We start from the raw sequence: 16,393 nt of genomic DNA, 5'->3' as shown, positions 1-16,393 counted from the left end.
ATTCAGCATCTGATGGGATGACCATCCGGTCATCATTGCTCACAAAAATCCTGTATAAAGTTCCGCATTTTACACTAACATTCAAAGAAGCTAAAAAAGATGATCGTTTCTCATTAAAAACCTAGGTGGAATTCCTTACTGTGGTGCAATTCTCTTCTACATGCTATGTTCCAAGTGGGCACTTTAAGGCAGCAACCCTCAGTCCAAATGCTGACACAAACCAAAAGAAGGGAGAGCTATGTATTTTTTCCATGAAACACTTCCTGTCTCCTGTGACTTTTTTCCGTTTTCTAAATGAGATTACACATTATGACAAACGCCTTCTACATAATCCATTTTGTGTAAATATTGCTGTGCAGGATTGGCTGTATAACTATTAACGGTGGTGATAATAATCACTCAATTTTCTGCCTTATTCTACATCTTCCTAACTGAACCTTTAGATAGTAGAAGACATCAATAGACTATGAGTATCATAAAGTGTCCAGATTATGCCTGGACAATCTTGTGCATGGAGGAAAGTTCACAAAAGCATGGAGAAATTTCATGGACGCATTATATCAGTCAAATAAAACAGTTCCAAGCCCTTTCCTTCAGGACTAACTGGCCCATCCTGTTACCTCCTTAAGAAACATCCCAACACCTGTCCATTTCTCTTAATACTGTAGAAGATTGTATCCAGACCAGGGTAGGAAAGGTTTTCTCAGGTTTTCACAGTGTCACCAATACCAGTGGTAGATTGTGTCTTACTATGGCCTGATTGTTGCTTCAGGGAAGTATTATGAGTACTGTACAGACTGATTATTCTTTGGAGTAAACTATATGCAGTCCTCAGGTGAAAAAACTCTCAAGTTCATTACTTCTGATTCCCAACTCACATTTTTCATTGCTAGCTTACTCAGTGTAGGCTACTCATAGGCTTTTGTTCAAGACAGCAGGCATTAAACAGCACTGTTTCTTACATGATTCTGACTTCAGGATTAGCAGAAACTAGATATTTTTTATCTCCCTAAGTTTCACTTTCTGTGAACTTTTGGATAACACATGAATTAGTTTTTGTTCCTTATCAATATTTAAAGAAAAACAATCCAAAATAATAAAAACAAAACAAAAAAGAGCAATAACAAAAACAACTTAAAAACATGTCAGAAGTAGGGATATGACTGTAAAGTGTGTGCTGTATAAGATCCTGAATTTGGGTGCCCAGCACCCAAGTAGAAGGTTGGGTTCAATGGCCATGGACTCGTAATTCCATTGCCAGGGATTTAGAGAAAAGAGGATGCCTGCATTTCACTGGCAGACCAGCCTCAGTGCATCAAGGAGTTCTAACTTTAGTGAAAAATCCTATCCTCTCAAAAATAATGTGGAGAGAGGTAAATATGGAAGGGGGGAAGATAGCAAAGGAGAATACCAAAGTCCAAGGAATTTCTTATGGGAAATAGTAAAATTATTGGCTCTTTAGGGAGTGGAGAAGTGGGTAAATAATGAAAAATTTATCTGAAAAAAAAAAACTCACAGAATTCACATGTGTAATTATTTTAAAATGCTTTTTATTCCCTTAGTTAGTTTAAGTTTATAATTAATTTATTAAGTAAGTAAGTAAGTAAGTAAGTTAGTAAGTAAGTATTTAACATCCCAAAGTGCCCTCTCTCTGGTCTCCCTTATCGGAGTCCATTTCCTTATCCCCCATCTAGTTCTCCTCTAAGAGTGTGGGGGCCCCCTGAGTATCCCCCTTTCCTGGCACTTCAAGTCTCTGCAGGATTGGGCTTATTCTCTCCCACTCAGGGAGGGAGGACAGAAAAATCAGCCTTGTTGGGGAATGTATTCCACAGTCAGGCTACAGCTTTAGGGACAGCCCCTATTCCAGTTGTTGGGCCCACATGGTGACTGAGATATTGAAATGCAATTCTGTATTATCATCTTCTTCCTTCCTTCCTTCCTTCCTTCCTTCCTTCCTTCCTTCCTTCCTTCTTTCTCATTCTCTTTCTTTCTAATATCTATCTATTATCTCTCTCTCTCTCTCTCTCTCTCTCTCTCTCTCTCTCTCTCTCTCTCTCTCTCTCTCTCTTCCACCGATCTTTTAATGAATTTTCCTCATTTTTATTGACAGTGATCCAACAAGAACTAAAAACAATCTAACTGAAGCATAATGGAGATATAAGAAGCCATCTTTTGAGATTTTGGTAAGTGTTGTCCAAAAAAACTTTCAAAATTTACCAGCTATTGCTACTATGCTTAGTTACTAAGCTCTAGACTCACCCAGAGAAGATGGTAAGTCCCTTTTTCTGAAGACAGTAAACACTTATAGGGACCAGAGACCCTTGAGCCAGAACCTAACTGAATACATCCTTCCTGAAGACTATTTTTCATAATGTCAGAAAAAACTTGCAAGCATCCAAAGATGGAAGCAAGCAAAGGTCTTACCCAGCTCTAATACCTATGAACCATGTCAATAACAAGAATGCAATATAACACTAAGATTTAATAATGGCACACATACATTGGAAGTAACCAGTAGCTTTCTAATCGAACTTAAGGCCCGTTAAAGAAGAGGGATCTATGCCTAATCCTGGAGACCTAGCTAAATATTAAGTGTTTGAGAATTCATGGTTGTCAGTGGGGAAATCTACCCTTTACTAAACCAGCATAATCCCTAAAACCTAACAAAATAAGCATAAAAAGAGAATGGTTGTTTGTCTTTATATTCACAAATAAGTGTAGTTAGTCTTCACCTATCATCAAGGAAATTTCTCTCCAAACATAAGGAATGCAATACAGAAAACCACAACGAGCCAAAATGCAGAGTTGTAAAGCCCAGTACTCAGGGACACATATACAGAAAGCATCCACAACCAACACTCAAAGAAGATTGCAGAAAGTGGAGTAGAAAATATTATAAGCACTAGAAGATATGGGAATTTTCTGTGAGGTTGTGTCTCCTAGTAACATCACAAGCTGCGTACATAAAGCTTCACCAGCAACCAACATGGCAGGCCAAATGTGAGTTGAAGAGTGATGATGAGCTCATGAGGCCTCAACTGTACACAAAGGAATATAGGCAACTAAGAAAGGTAGAAGGTGGAGATGTGATATTTGTCAAAGAAAAATCAATGGTTTGGTTGTTCAGTGTCAAATAGTCCTGTAACCTATCAGCATTTTTCTAAGATAGTAAAAAATGTTTAAAAAGATATTTTTATCAATAATACAAATACTGAAAGGATTTAAATATTAACACTAATATACATGCTTTTCATTTTAAAAAAATCTGCCACAACTTTCCTATTATAAAATAATTTCCTTTTTTATACTGGAAAGAACAGGAAGCTATTTTTTTCTCTTTGTTTTCTTTGTTTAGGGGACTTCATCATAGGATACAGCCTCTGACTAATGAGCGGATTCTAGTGCTCAAATCCTTTATAGTAATTTTACTGTATTAATTTTTTTACCTTATTTACACATAATTGACACACAAAATCTCTATTTTAAAGTTATACAACTTCTCATTTTGCTATGCAGAAAGCTTTGGTAATACTGACCAAAATAAAGTTAACTAACATATCCGCAAATCCACAAAGCACCTGTATGTGAGAGATGAGGCACTCGAGAATTATTCCCTTTACAAGTGCCAAGAAAATATCAACTGCCTTATTCACATTGTTGCACATTGGTGTTCCAGATCTTAAAGATTTTGCTGAAACTGTGCCCTGGACCAACACCTCCATTTCTCCCTGGGAAATACAACTTAACTGTTGTACATTTCCATATCTTTCCAAACCTACATTTGTGTTTTTAAATTAATTGGAAAGCTTTTTGTTATTTTTAATAACATTTCTACACCTTTCTTGTCAGTCTCTTCTGGGACTCACATAGTATTTGCATTAATTGGCTTTATAATGCCTCACATTTTTCTATTTGGTATTAATATTTTGTTTTGTTTTTCCTGAATTTTAACTACATAGCCACTATGCTTGAATTTAACATTGGATTAACTATTTTACCAGTTCAAATTCACAATTCAGCCTCTTTATACACTTGTAACTTCAGTTCTTATACCTCTCAACTCTAGAATATTCATTTGATCCCTTCTTACAGAGTCTAATACAGGGAGCTAAGGAAGCCCTGAGAGAAACAAGTCCTGAGGAAATATGCATTCTTGATATGGGCATAAACATGTAGAGAACTCCAGGACCTGGGACCTATGGGAACTTATCAACACCAGTTCTCTATACTACTGAGCCTGAAGAGGAGGTGCAAAGCTCTTCTTGAAAAATCCAAATATGAGTGTTTATAGATGATAGATCAGAGTGTGTCAAGTCTAGCAAAACTGTTCTACCCAGGTGTTTATAGCCTGAGACTACTGGCCTATAAAGACCTCCTACTAACTGTACTTTACCTAATAAGCACAATAATTTTCCCAGTTGTGGGGGTAGCAGATTCCCACCTGATCCAATCTTTATAGTTCATGTGTGTATGAGTCTTTTCTTTCTTCATTTGTGATTTGGAATTTATGTTTGAACGTTATTTTTAAGAGTATGCTTGGAAAAGCCATGTGATCTATTCTCTGAAAAAGATACAAAATACTTAGGAACAACTACATTAGGCTAGAGCAGCAGAAGAAAGCAATACACAGAATGCAGGAGAAAGAGGGACAGTGAAGAAGATGCAGAGAGAGAGAGAGAGAGAGAGAGAGAGAGAGAGAGATGACCGGGAGGAGGGCAGTGAGCAGAATAAATTGAGTAAAGAAAAAAATAGATAAAATTTAAAAGAAAGTAATCTAACTTTTCATAAGACCAAGTCTTTTTGCCCCAACCAACACTCTTTCTCCTAGGCTGCATCTGAGAGGATCCAGTCCGGGGCTAAGCTCCCAACATCTCCAATACATTAGTGTTTTCATTGTTTGGTCAGTTATATGTATATGTTTAACAGCTTGGAAAAGCAATATCAGACATCCACTTCTTACTTTCTTTTTCCTTTCTAAGGAGTGATATCTTCTAGGTCAAAATTCAGGCACCATGCTGTTTTCCAGTTAGTTTTCATCTCAACTGGATCAGCACATAGTTCAAATAGCTCATGATAATAACAGGTTAAGATCTAGTAGCTTGTAGCTTTTCTCTCTAGTTCCTCTTGTAAGGGAGAAATATGGGGCATGCACTATTGCTAAACCTCCAGGGAGAAGTGGATTGTTTTTTTTTTTTTTTTTTTTTTACTGATGGTTTCTTAGAAGTCATCTGTGGGTGAGAAAAGCTTAATTTTCAGCCATAAATTATAGTCAAGTCCTTTGAGACAGCAAAGATGAAGACCTGGTTCTGATGGATCTGTTTATAATTTGCTTTTAATCTGCTCATGTTCTATATTGTCTGTTCCTGCCTTCAGTTTAGTATCTTTGAATAGTGTACTGATGACAAAGTTGAGTAGTATCCCACTACTATGCTTTCATAAACTTCTCTTCTTATTTAAAAAACTGATTTCTATTTTTTTCAAAAAAAATTGCTCTTAAGTGTGAAATTATCTATTTTCTAGTCCAAAAAGAACCAGAATCCTCAATAAGAACAATCTAGCTTTTCTACTTTCGGATCTACACTTCTCTAGAGCCAGAAAATTTGTATCTCTCTGTCATGAGATTCCATCCTGATATAGGACTTTAATACTGTAAATGAAGTCCAGGTGGTAGAAAGAATCTTGATGATATTGGCCTAGAATACAACACTTACTTAGTTGTGGATCAAAGAATGTAGCTGTGGGAAGGAGTGGTGTAATTATCTGAGTGTTGAGAAATACAACAGCAGCTCTGAATTTGGAGCTCCAGAAAAAGGAGCATGAGTCATGTCACTTGCTCAAATACAATTACCTCTGGGCATTTGGCACAGACTGACCTCAGTTGGCCCCTCACTCCGTGGGAAAATCAGAGTCCTAGTACAGGTACAGGTGGCCAGGGAGTCGGCAAATGGGTGACAAACAGATGTGAGCACAAGGGAGGGTTGTATCTGAATGTAATTTGTCAAAGTGAGCATCAGACTTATATATTAAGCTAAAAATAAAACAAAGAAGTTTTGCAACAGCCAAGGTACTTTGAAGTTATCTGACACAAAACAGAGAAATGAATTCCAAAGACTGGCAGGAACCAGGCAATGTTTACAGTTGAGAATAGGAACAGCCCTGCCTAGAGTCAGCTAATGACAGGGGCCAGGTGAGGATTTCACATACTAGTTACAATTTATGCTATTCCTCTGAGCCTTGTGAAAGCTTGCACCAGGAGGTTCTGCTCTAGCAAACCTTTTCATGAATAGTGCAATACTGTAGCTCTTCCTTAAACCACAACCCTCCCTATCCCTAGGCCATGGAAAATTCTTGCATATGGGAGTAACTTGGCTGCTCTTTTAAGTATCTGTGGGGAATGCAATGTAGTCTGCCACACCTGACTGTAATGAGAATTCTAAATTTACTATGTTGTACTAGCCCTGAGAATGCTAGCTCCTATCTGGCACACTAAGATGCCTGATTACTAAATGTCAACACTGGGGTATTTCGTCTGGATGAATGACATTCTTATGAAATTCCAAGCCCAGGGTCAGCTCAAGGACTGCCTTGGACATTGGTGAAAGCCAGACAGTAGAGTTCCACTTGATTTAGGTATTAATAAAATCATTTCTTGGAAGCACCTATAATAAAACAATACTGAAAGAAAGTACACAGATCCATACACTGACTAACGCAGGGACAGGTTTGGAGCATTTGTGCCAAGGTTCCAGGAGACTGAGTTTCTGTGAAACTCTATGCCTCTGGACTTTACCTCGGGACTGTGTCCAAGCCTTTAGCCTGTCATGCAGACTTCACTAGAGTAGGTGTGGTAGGCATTCTTACAAATTTTTAGTGTATTTTCTTATGTAGATTTGGTTCAGCTTACTATATGACTTTTGTGATATTTTCTCAATATTTTAACTGTATTGAGGATAGTTTAAAATTTTTAGTTTAATCAGTTTTAAGATTTATATAGCCACAAGGTCATTATGGATTTTCTGGAAGTCCTAACATTGATTTTTTTTAGTAGATAATTTTATTTTTTAAAACAAAATAATTATAAGTGGGGATAATTGTGTGTTTTTTATTATTTTGTAGACTTCCAAGTAATTGATTTTTTTAAGATTTAGGTCTTAATATCAACATAAATAATTTATTTAATTTTGTTGTATCTTAAAATTTTTTTTCTTATATAAAGTGAATAGTATTTTTGTCATCCGATGAATAATGCTTGCTGCATTTGGGGAAGGTATTTTACTACATTTTTCACATTATGTATCTTTTTTACTTAAAACAGTTTTTACATTTAAATATATTTTGATCATGTTTCTTTAATTCTCTCAAGTTCTTCCAGATCTTCTCCTTCCCTCTACCAACTCAACTTTAAATTCTTTCTCTAAAATCTAACAAAAACCCAACCCAACAACAAATCAATAAAATAAACTAAAAGCACACTTCCAAAAAACCAAACAAACAAATCTGTACCAAATTGTAACCAAATAAGAGCGCATGCGCGCGCATGCGAGCACGCGAGCACACGCACACACACACACACACACACACACACACACACACACACACTAGTCCATTGTATGTTGGTCAATCACTAGTGAATGTGAATCCTGTCCTAGAATGGCTGATATGCCCAGTGCTATTCTGTTGTAAAACTGACTTTCCCTCTCCCAAAAGGTATAAGTGATAGTCAACTCTTAACCTTTAACCTAGTGTCAGGATTTTTATTCATTTATTCATTCATTCATTCATAAATCAGAAACCACAATATATATTCAAGGTACTTGGGAAGAACTCTGTGAGTTCATATGAACTGTGCTCCTGTTGATTTACAGGGCTTTGTTTCTCTGGTATTCTCCACTCTTCTGGGTTTTATGCTTTTCTCTGAGATCTGAAGGGTGTGGGGGCATTGCAGGAAACATCCCATTTAAGTCTGAACGTTTCAAGGTGTCTCATGTTCTGTATAATATCTGAATATAGGTCTCTGTATTTGTTTCAATATGCTGCTTGAGGAAGCTAATCTGAAAATGGATGAAGGAGACACTGATCTATGTGTGCATAAATATAGTAGAATATCATTAGGAACCATAATCACTACATCCTTCCTTCCTTCCTTCCTTCCTTCCTTCCTTCCTTCCTTCCTTCCTTCCTTCCTTCCTTCCTAAATTCCTTTCTACCTCCCTCCCCCCTATTTCTTTCTTTCTTTCTTTCTTTCTTTCTTTCTTTCTTTCTTTCTTTCTTTCTTTCTTTCTTTCTCTCTCTCTCTCTCTCTCTCTCTCTCTCTCTTTCTTTCTTTCCTTCTTTACTTCTTTTTCATTCATTCTTACTATAATTATTTGGTTAAGGGTAATCTAGTCTCTGGTCCTTAGTTATCCAGTGTTGGTTATGAGTTCCATCTATTAGCATAGACCTTAAGTCAAATCATTTCTTGGTTTGTTACTCCTGCAAGCTTTGTATCGCCATTATCCCATATATTCTACAGGCTGGCCAGTATTGTAGACCAAACGGTTTCTGGCTGAGTTGGTGTTTACAAAGAGAAACAGACCTTTCTTATTTTCTTATCACTAAATAATGATACCTTCTCTGACTTTTAATTTTTTCTTCTTTATTCATTTGTGATGTACTGAAGGAGAAAGTATTCACATGGCTTTGATATTTGAATACGTGGCTCCAAGTTTGTGGTGAAGTTACAAATAAGTTGTTTGAACAAGAACAGCATTTGAATTGACAATATGCTAAAGATCCTGCTTAGTAAAGGACTTTGTACAGACAGAAGATCTTATTACCAACCAAAGTGGAGAATATAGTGAATCCCCACAAAAAGTAGGACAGCAACAACTGATGAAAATGTATTAATGCTGAGATGGTTGTCATCACAATATACAGTGCAAGCACAAACCCATTGAAGAATATGTGGAATGAAAAAGCTAGTCTTTTATGCAGAATTTTTATAGTAGTTAAACTATTACAGCAGAATATATGCATACTTTAAGTAACCATGTGTTACTACTGTGGAATAATGTTTCAAATTATATTAATATATAGTATGAGCCAGTGCTAAATTATCTATTTATCTAAGAAGAAATTAATATACTATAAATGATAAAGAGATAGATCAGGTAGTCTTTATGGTATTAATAAGCATAATATTCATTCAATATGGTATTTCGTTCAATGAAGAAAAATAAAATGGGAGAGTCACATCATAGAGCAGCCAGAATTTTCCCTAAATTTCTTGAGTCATGAATTTATATGACCTTCTTTGGGGCTAAAGTTTTATGCTTCAAACCAAACCAGCATGGTACTGGCTGGTACTACTTACATCTGACTATTATCCAAAACCCATCTTTGTCCCATCTTACTGTTAACAATAAAAAGATCATCGGAACTAAAAGCTTCAGTGGCTAACTCACCAAAAGAACAATTTTCTCTTCTACCACACAATGGCTTGTTATTATGTACAGTAGGAAATATCCTATCCACAGAACTGTGCTCCTGAGAATGATGGGAAGGCTCAAAGTGATCTATTGTTGTTAGTCTAATATGCAGTCAAGGAATAATGTATGTTCTTTTTGTCTCATGTGTATCAATTAAATACAATGGAATATGAAGGAATTGCTAAATGTAGGTGACGAATATTGATGCAAAAATATCAAGTAGGGGGATAAACAACCCAGTGTTTAAGTCCAAAGCTAGGCCTTGCAGAGGACCCATTTTCAATTGCCAGCATCTACATGGCTCAGAAACATATGTAGATCCAGTTACAGAAAACCTGATACCTTGTATATACCTATGATAACCAAATATACATTCAGGCAAAACACCAATATGAATTTGTAAAAAAATCAACTTGAAGCAGTGTTTGAAAACCAGGAAGATTAGGGTAGTATTTTAAAGTTGAGATTTGGGGTCCTATTAACCTGAGTTTGTACTGACTTCTCCCTTACAAATATACTAAAGAAAGCATTGAATTTTCCTTCTGCAATTTAGAATTTACACCAATAAAAAGGAGATATGAATAGAACTTTGAATAGAACTTTTATATTCAAGCAGTAGTTCACAGAACTATCTTTGTCTTTTCAGCAGTAGCTCATCAGCCACCTAAATAAATTAATTAACCTATTTTTACAACATTCATAAATGATTTCAAACACTAATGAAATGCCATCTAATATGTAAGTTCCCTGATTATGCTGTGGTCAGAACAACCAATGTATTTTTTCAGAGTTTCCTTAGAGATGTCTCCTTGCACAAATGATTACCTTAAATTATATGCAGTTTTAAATAAGCACCAAGCAAAAATGCCAATGAAAACTAAACTTAAATTAAATAGTATACAACATTTGACCTCTTACAAACTTCTTCAGTCATAAAGGAGTATAGAGTGTCCATACTTCTTGGTTGACATTCTTCCTCTTTAATTATAAAATACTATATATGATATTAACATGCTAAACTCTAGGTCTGTCATTATATCTGTTAAAAAAAAATAAGAATTTGTGTCCTGTGCCTATGTGTTCAAGGCCGTTCCCCACTTTCTCTTCTATCATATTTAGTGTGTTTGGTTTTATGATGAAATCTTTGATTCACTTGAGCTTGAGTTTTGTTCAGGGAGACTGGCATGAGGTTTTTTTTTGTTTTGTTTTTTGTTTTTTGTTTTTTGTTTTTTTTTATTTTGCATTCTTCTCATGTACAGGTTCAGTTAGAACAACACCATTTGTTGAAGATGAATTTATTTCTCTATTGTATTGTTTTGACATTCTAGTCAAATATTAAATGTCTGTAGGTGTGTAGCTTTATTTCAGAGTCTTCAAACTTATTTTATTGATCAACCTCTGTATTTTTATTTGAACACCATGAACATTTTATTATTGCTCTGTAGTATAGCTTGAAATCAGGTCGGGTGATACCTCTAGAAGAATTTTTCCATATGAAGTTAAGAGTTACTTATTCAAAGTCTGTAAAGAATTATGTTGGAGTTTTTATGAATTCACATTGAATCTGTAGATTGCTTCTGCTGTTAATCCTACTGCCATGAGTATCTATACATCTTCTGATCTTCCTCAATTTCTTTCCTAAGAGAGTTGAAGTTTTTGTCATACAGGTCTCACACAGACTTGTTTAGAGTTACAACAAGATATTTTATACTATTTGTGGCTATGTTGTTTATCTAATTTCTTTCTCAGCCCCCTTATTCTTCATTTAAACAAAGACTGCTAATTTTTGAGTTAATTCTGTACCCATCCATTTTGCTGAAGGTTTTAATCAGCTGGAGGAGTTCTATAGTAGGAGTTTTGGGGTCACTTATGTATACTATCACAAAATCTATGAAGGGGAAGAGTGATGGAGGAAAGATTTGTAAGGGTGGGACTGGGAGGAGAGGAAGGAACAAGGGCTGTGATATGGTGTAACGTGAATAAATTAATGAAAAAAATAAAATAGTATATAAAAGTTTTGGAAACACAAAAGTATGTAAAAGTCTAAGTAGACATGAATAAGAAGCAAATGTAACCTTCACAAATTTTTGCTTCCCACCACCTAAATGACCTATAGATACCAGCTAAATGCTATTTCCTAAAGGTTCCATAACCTGAGAAAATAATGTGTCCATCTTAGAAGCAAGCAGTGGAGCACGTGAGACTTTTGAAATGTTTTATATAAAACCTTCAAAGAGATTGCTTGGAGGGATTCCCATTTCTATGTTCAAGCTGTGGGGACACTGTGAGATCTGAGTCCTGTGAGGAATGTAGTACTAGAAAGTGGTATAGATCTAGCCTTCTGGAACATTTAGGCCATCACAAAACAGCAGAACCAGGAAACAAGGTGTTCATATGTATTCTCCTTATGCTATACATAAGAAATAAAAGAATTAACCAGCAGCATTGGTCAATAGGATCCCAAAATGGTAAGAATTTCAGAAACAGGAAACTGGACATAGGCTCATAGCGCTGAAGAAGTACAATTGGCCCATCACGCTGAAGGTAGTTATTTAATACCTTCCATCTAGAAAGCCATATTTATATAGGCATGGGAGGATCTTGAGCAGAACAATCAAAGGTCTAGCCAAAGTACTGACAAAACAAAGAACTGTCTTTTATTAGGAACAGAGAAAAAGGAGGCTATCTTGCTCATGAACTCCTTTACGAATCTTCTCTGCTTCCTTCATATTTCCAATTGGTCAGTATCAAAGCACACTGAATATCAAGTGGCCAACATAGGAAGTTGCTAGTAGGAAGTTATAACCCAATTTATAATACAAGATTAAGATTTTAATATATTAATTTGTGATTTTAAATATTGTTCAGTAAAGGATTATTCAAGTTAAACAATTAAGGTTATAATTTATTCCACATAAGACAAAATCCCCTTCTCAGTTGCTTAAGAAAAATATCAGGTCAATAATGAGCCAAAGAAGAGAGCTTCCATTAAATACATTCAGATGGACCACAAGAATGAAGTTATGGTTGCATTGTTTCACTGGTTATTTCTATCCAACAACCTATGATACAGCTATTTGTTACTTTGTTGTTAGAGAAGTGGCATTGAGGCAGTGCTGGAGAGAAAGTATTGAAGGACCCTCCTCTCTTCTCTCTTCTGCTTTGTTGTTGTACCTGAGTTTCATTGATGATTTTTATCTCTTTAATGTAAGGTCTATTTGAATTATTGTGCTCTCTTTCTCTCTCCCAACACCCAGGTGTCTTTTTTAAAAAAAAAAAAAAAAAAAAAACAAAACAAAAAAAAAAAAAAAAAAAAAAAACCTCAGGAATTGAAATGTTAAATAATTTAATTTTATCTTTGAGAGTTCTGAAAGACAGAATCTCCTAGATTAAGTATTATGGAAGAATGCATACAGAATATGTGGTTCATTTACACAGTGGAACTCAGCTGTTAAGAACAAGGACATCATGAGTTTTTCAGGCAAATGGATGGGACTAGAAAATATTATCCTGAGTGAGGACACTCAGACCCAAAAGGACATGTATGGTATGTACTCACTAATAAGTAGATATTAGCCAAAAATACAAAATACCCAGGATATAACCCACAGAACTCAAGAAGGTTAACAAGTCAAAGGGCCCAAATGAGGATGCCTCATTCCGACGTGGGAAGGAGAAGAAAGCAATCATGGGGGAGGGGACAGAGGAGGGACCTGAGTAAGAGGGGAGGGAAAAGGAGGATCATTATTAGGTATTTTGGAGGGGAAGACAGGAGTGAAGCACTAAGAGGCAGCAGGAATAATGAAAACAGGCAACCATGGTAGGTGAGAGACATCAAAGGGAGGGACCTTAGATAAACTGCCCTATAGTGGGGAGAGGAAACTTGTAGAGTCCATCTCCAGTTGAAAGACAGGGCATCAAGTAGAGGGATCAGGGTGTCATCCCAGTCAAAAATTTCGACCCAGAATTGTTCTGGTCTAAAAGAACTGCAGTGACAAAAAAATGGAAATGATACTGAGGAAAAGGAGGTTCAGTGACAGGCTCAAATTGGGATTCATCTCAAGGGGAGGCTCCAAGGCCTGACATTATACTATGCTACTATACTATTACTGATGCTATAGTGTGCTTACTGACAGGAGCCTAGCATGGATGCTCTCTGAGAGGCCCTACAAGCTGCTCAAAGAGTCAGACGCAGATACTTACACTCAACCAAAGGACAGAAGCCAGGGACCATTGGGTATGAATGAGGGAAAAGAGGGAAGATACTCAGGAGGAGGGTGATGCCATAGGAAGACCAGCAGTCTCAATGAAACTGGAACCCCTAGTCTGAGGCCCCCAACACATATACAGCTGAGGCCTGCCTGTTCTGGCCTCACTGAGAGAAGAAACTCCTAACCATCCAGATAATTGAAGCCCTAGGGACTGGAGAGGTCTATTGGGGTAGGGATTGGCGTTTGGAAACTTCCTTTGGGAAACAGGGAGGAGGAACTGGATATGGAAGTCAGAGGGCAGACTGGATGGAGGATAATGTTTGAACTGTACAAAAAGATTTAAGAATTAAAAAAAAAAGAATTAGGTGTATGATGAGGTGAATAGAGGTTCAACTCATTATATTCTCTATAGGTAAAAGAGATTAGCTAGCTCTTCATTGTCTCTTTTTCAGTATACTAATCAATTAAGGTGAAATATACCCTCATGATTTTGTCATCTTCCTAAGGCCCTATTTCTCTATGGATCTGTTAAAGGCAGCCTGTTTTCTGGTTGAGCAATGTTTAAACCCCAGAGACCCAGCAGGTGTTCTTGCAAGGCAAGGGAAGGTGTTTGCATGCCCCCAGGCACCAGGCTGCTGACATGAGGCTTCAGCTCCCTAATTCTGTGGACATCAGTCATGTAGTACAATGCACCAAGCCTCTGGTATTCTGTCTGGACTCCACCCCCACAGTTACCTGGCAATAGCCATGTAGGCCTGGGCCACTATAAAAGAGGTTGCTAGCCACCTCCTCCCTCTCTTACTTTACCCTTGCCTCTCTCTCTTGCCTTTTGCTTCCCCTCTTTCTGTATTCCTTCCCCCATCAGACCCCTGCGCTCTCCATATGGCCAGAGCAGGCCTCTACCTCTCTACTGTCTCACTTTCTCTGCCTTTCTCTGCCTCTACAACCCTCTTAGTTCCCCTTCCCAGAGAGTCCTAAGGTTTCACTCATCACAATTCTTTGGCATGACAATAAACACTTTAAAACCATGTACTCTTTCTTCTCATCTGGATTAGCTGTGCTGGAGCAATGTAGCAGGGCTTCCTCTAAAGAGTCTAATCTCCTGAGAATGGAGATTCTCTCCATTCTCAGCCAAGATCACCACCAAGCCAAGCCACCTACCTGAGCAAGTCACAGACACTCCCATCTCTGCAAGAACCTGCTGGAGCTTTCCTCCTGCCTTTTTCCCTTCTGCCCCAGGCCAAAGCCAGTCCCTATTCTGTTCTCAGTTTTTCCTCAGAACAGGTTGTTCTTGGCCTCCTTGCAGGCTCAGGGATCCCAGAGCCTGCTTTTGCTGCATCTGTGATGTCTGAGAGTCAGAGTCAACTCTGGCAGTTCTGCAGGAACCTCTGAATGGGGTCCTGCAGCTCCTCACAGACAGATGCCTGGCCAGCAGGTATGGGGTGTCTGCACTCAAACTTCCAGCATCTCACCTCATCCAGATGTCCGAGCCCTAAGCCAGATGCAGGACCCGATTTCACCCCACATTTCTCAAGGGATTTTCAAATTGGAAACTAGAATTTCCTCCTAAACATTCTGTTCTTAACAGGTACAAACTTTTAGACCAAAGCAACAACTATGTAAGACAATACTTTATAAAGGTATGTGCAATTTTTGTGAGTTATTTCTGTCTAATTCATCCATATCTAGCCTTGTTTTTATGTGACTTCAAATGTTTTTTTGGGCCCATTCTTTAAAATTAAAAGTCATTATATTCTACAGAGGATTTGACTAAACCATCATCAGTCTTCCCAAGAGAATTTATGATCTTAATATCCTGAGTAATTCTTCACACTGTAATGTGGTCCTTATATTACATAGATAATACAATGATAAGACTTATACTTGAACTAAGAAGATGGTTCTGTGAGTTCCCATACAAGCCTAAGTACCCGAGTTTGATCAATGGACTGTAAGAAAAACCCTGATCCAGTGAGGGTGCTAAGAATTCACAAATTCTTACAGCAAGATGGGAAGTAGCACAAAAAGACATAGTCAGACCTTGATGAGACAGTTGGCCTTGAGAACAAAGTATAACAAATATACTAATAAATACCCTGTCACAACAAATGAGAAGGCAAGAACCAATTCCTAAAGTTATTCTCTGACCTCTACATGTTCCCTGTGGAATCCACACAACCACACACATGAACACTCATAGTCTCTTTGGACTTAACTGAACTATTTTGAGGCAGGAAGTTTTATCTATCTTAGTTTCTTTAGAGTCAAGCCTAATGAATATCATCTGAGACACTACTAGCTACTTACATAATTGAAAAGCTGGCCAGTCAAGTTGGCTGTTTTGAGAATTTTAAAACTTACTTTATACATCTTATTGATTTGATAATTATTTGAGCACTATTACTGAACATTATTATTCTAACAGAATTATGTTAGAATTAAGTATGATGGTAAAATATTGTCTGAGTCAGAGCACCCTAGAAAACTGTTGAGATTTGAGATTCTGTGATAATATCAATCATATTGTAAAGAAACTTTAATGACAAGTGACATGCAGACATATTTTGAGCATCTTTCTAACACATACAATTATAAGCTCTGATAAAATAGTGTCATGAGCTATGTTTAGTTTGTATATGTTTATCTCCTCTGTTAACTGCTCCATGTCTTCCTCATCCACCTCTCCTGTGGTATTTTTAATGAAAATGGCCCGTG

Source organism: Mus musculus, chromosome 1 (assembly GCF_000001635.26).
Source record: "Mus musculus strain C57BL/6J chromosome 1, GRCm38.p6 C57BL/6J".
Classification (NCBI taxonomy): Eukaryota; Metazoa; Chordata; class Mammalia; order Rodentia; family Muridae; genus Mus; species Mus musculus.
This window is presented reverse-complemented; position numbering follows the sequence as displayed.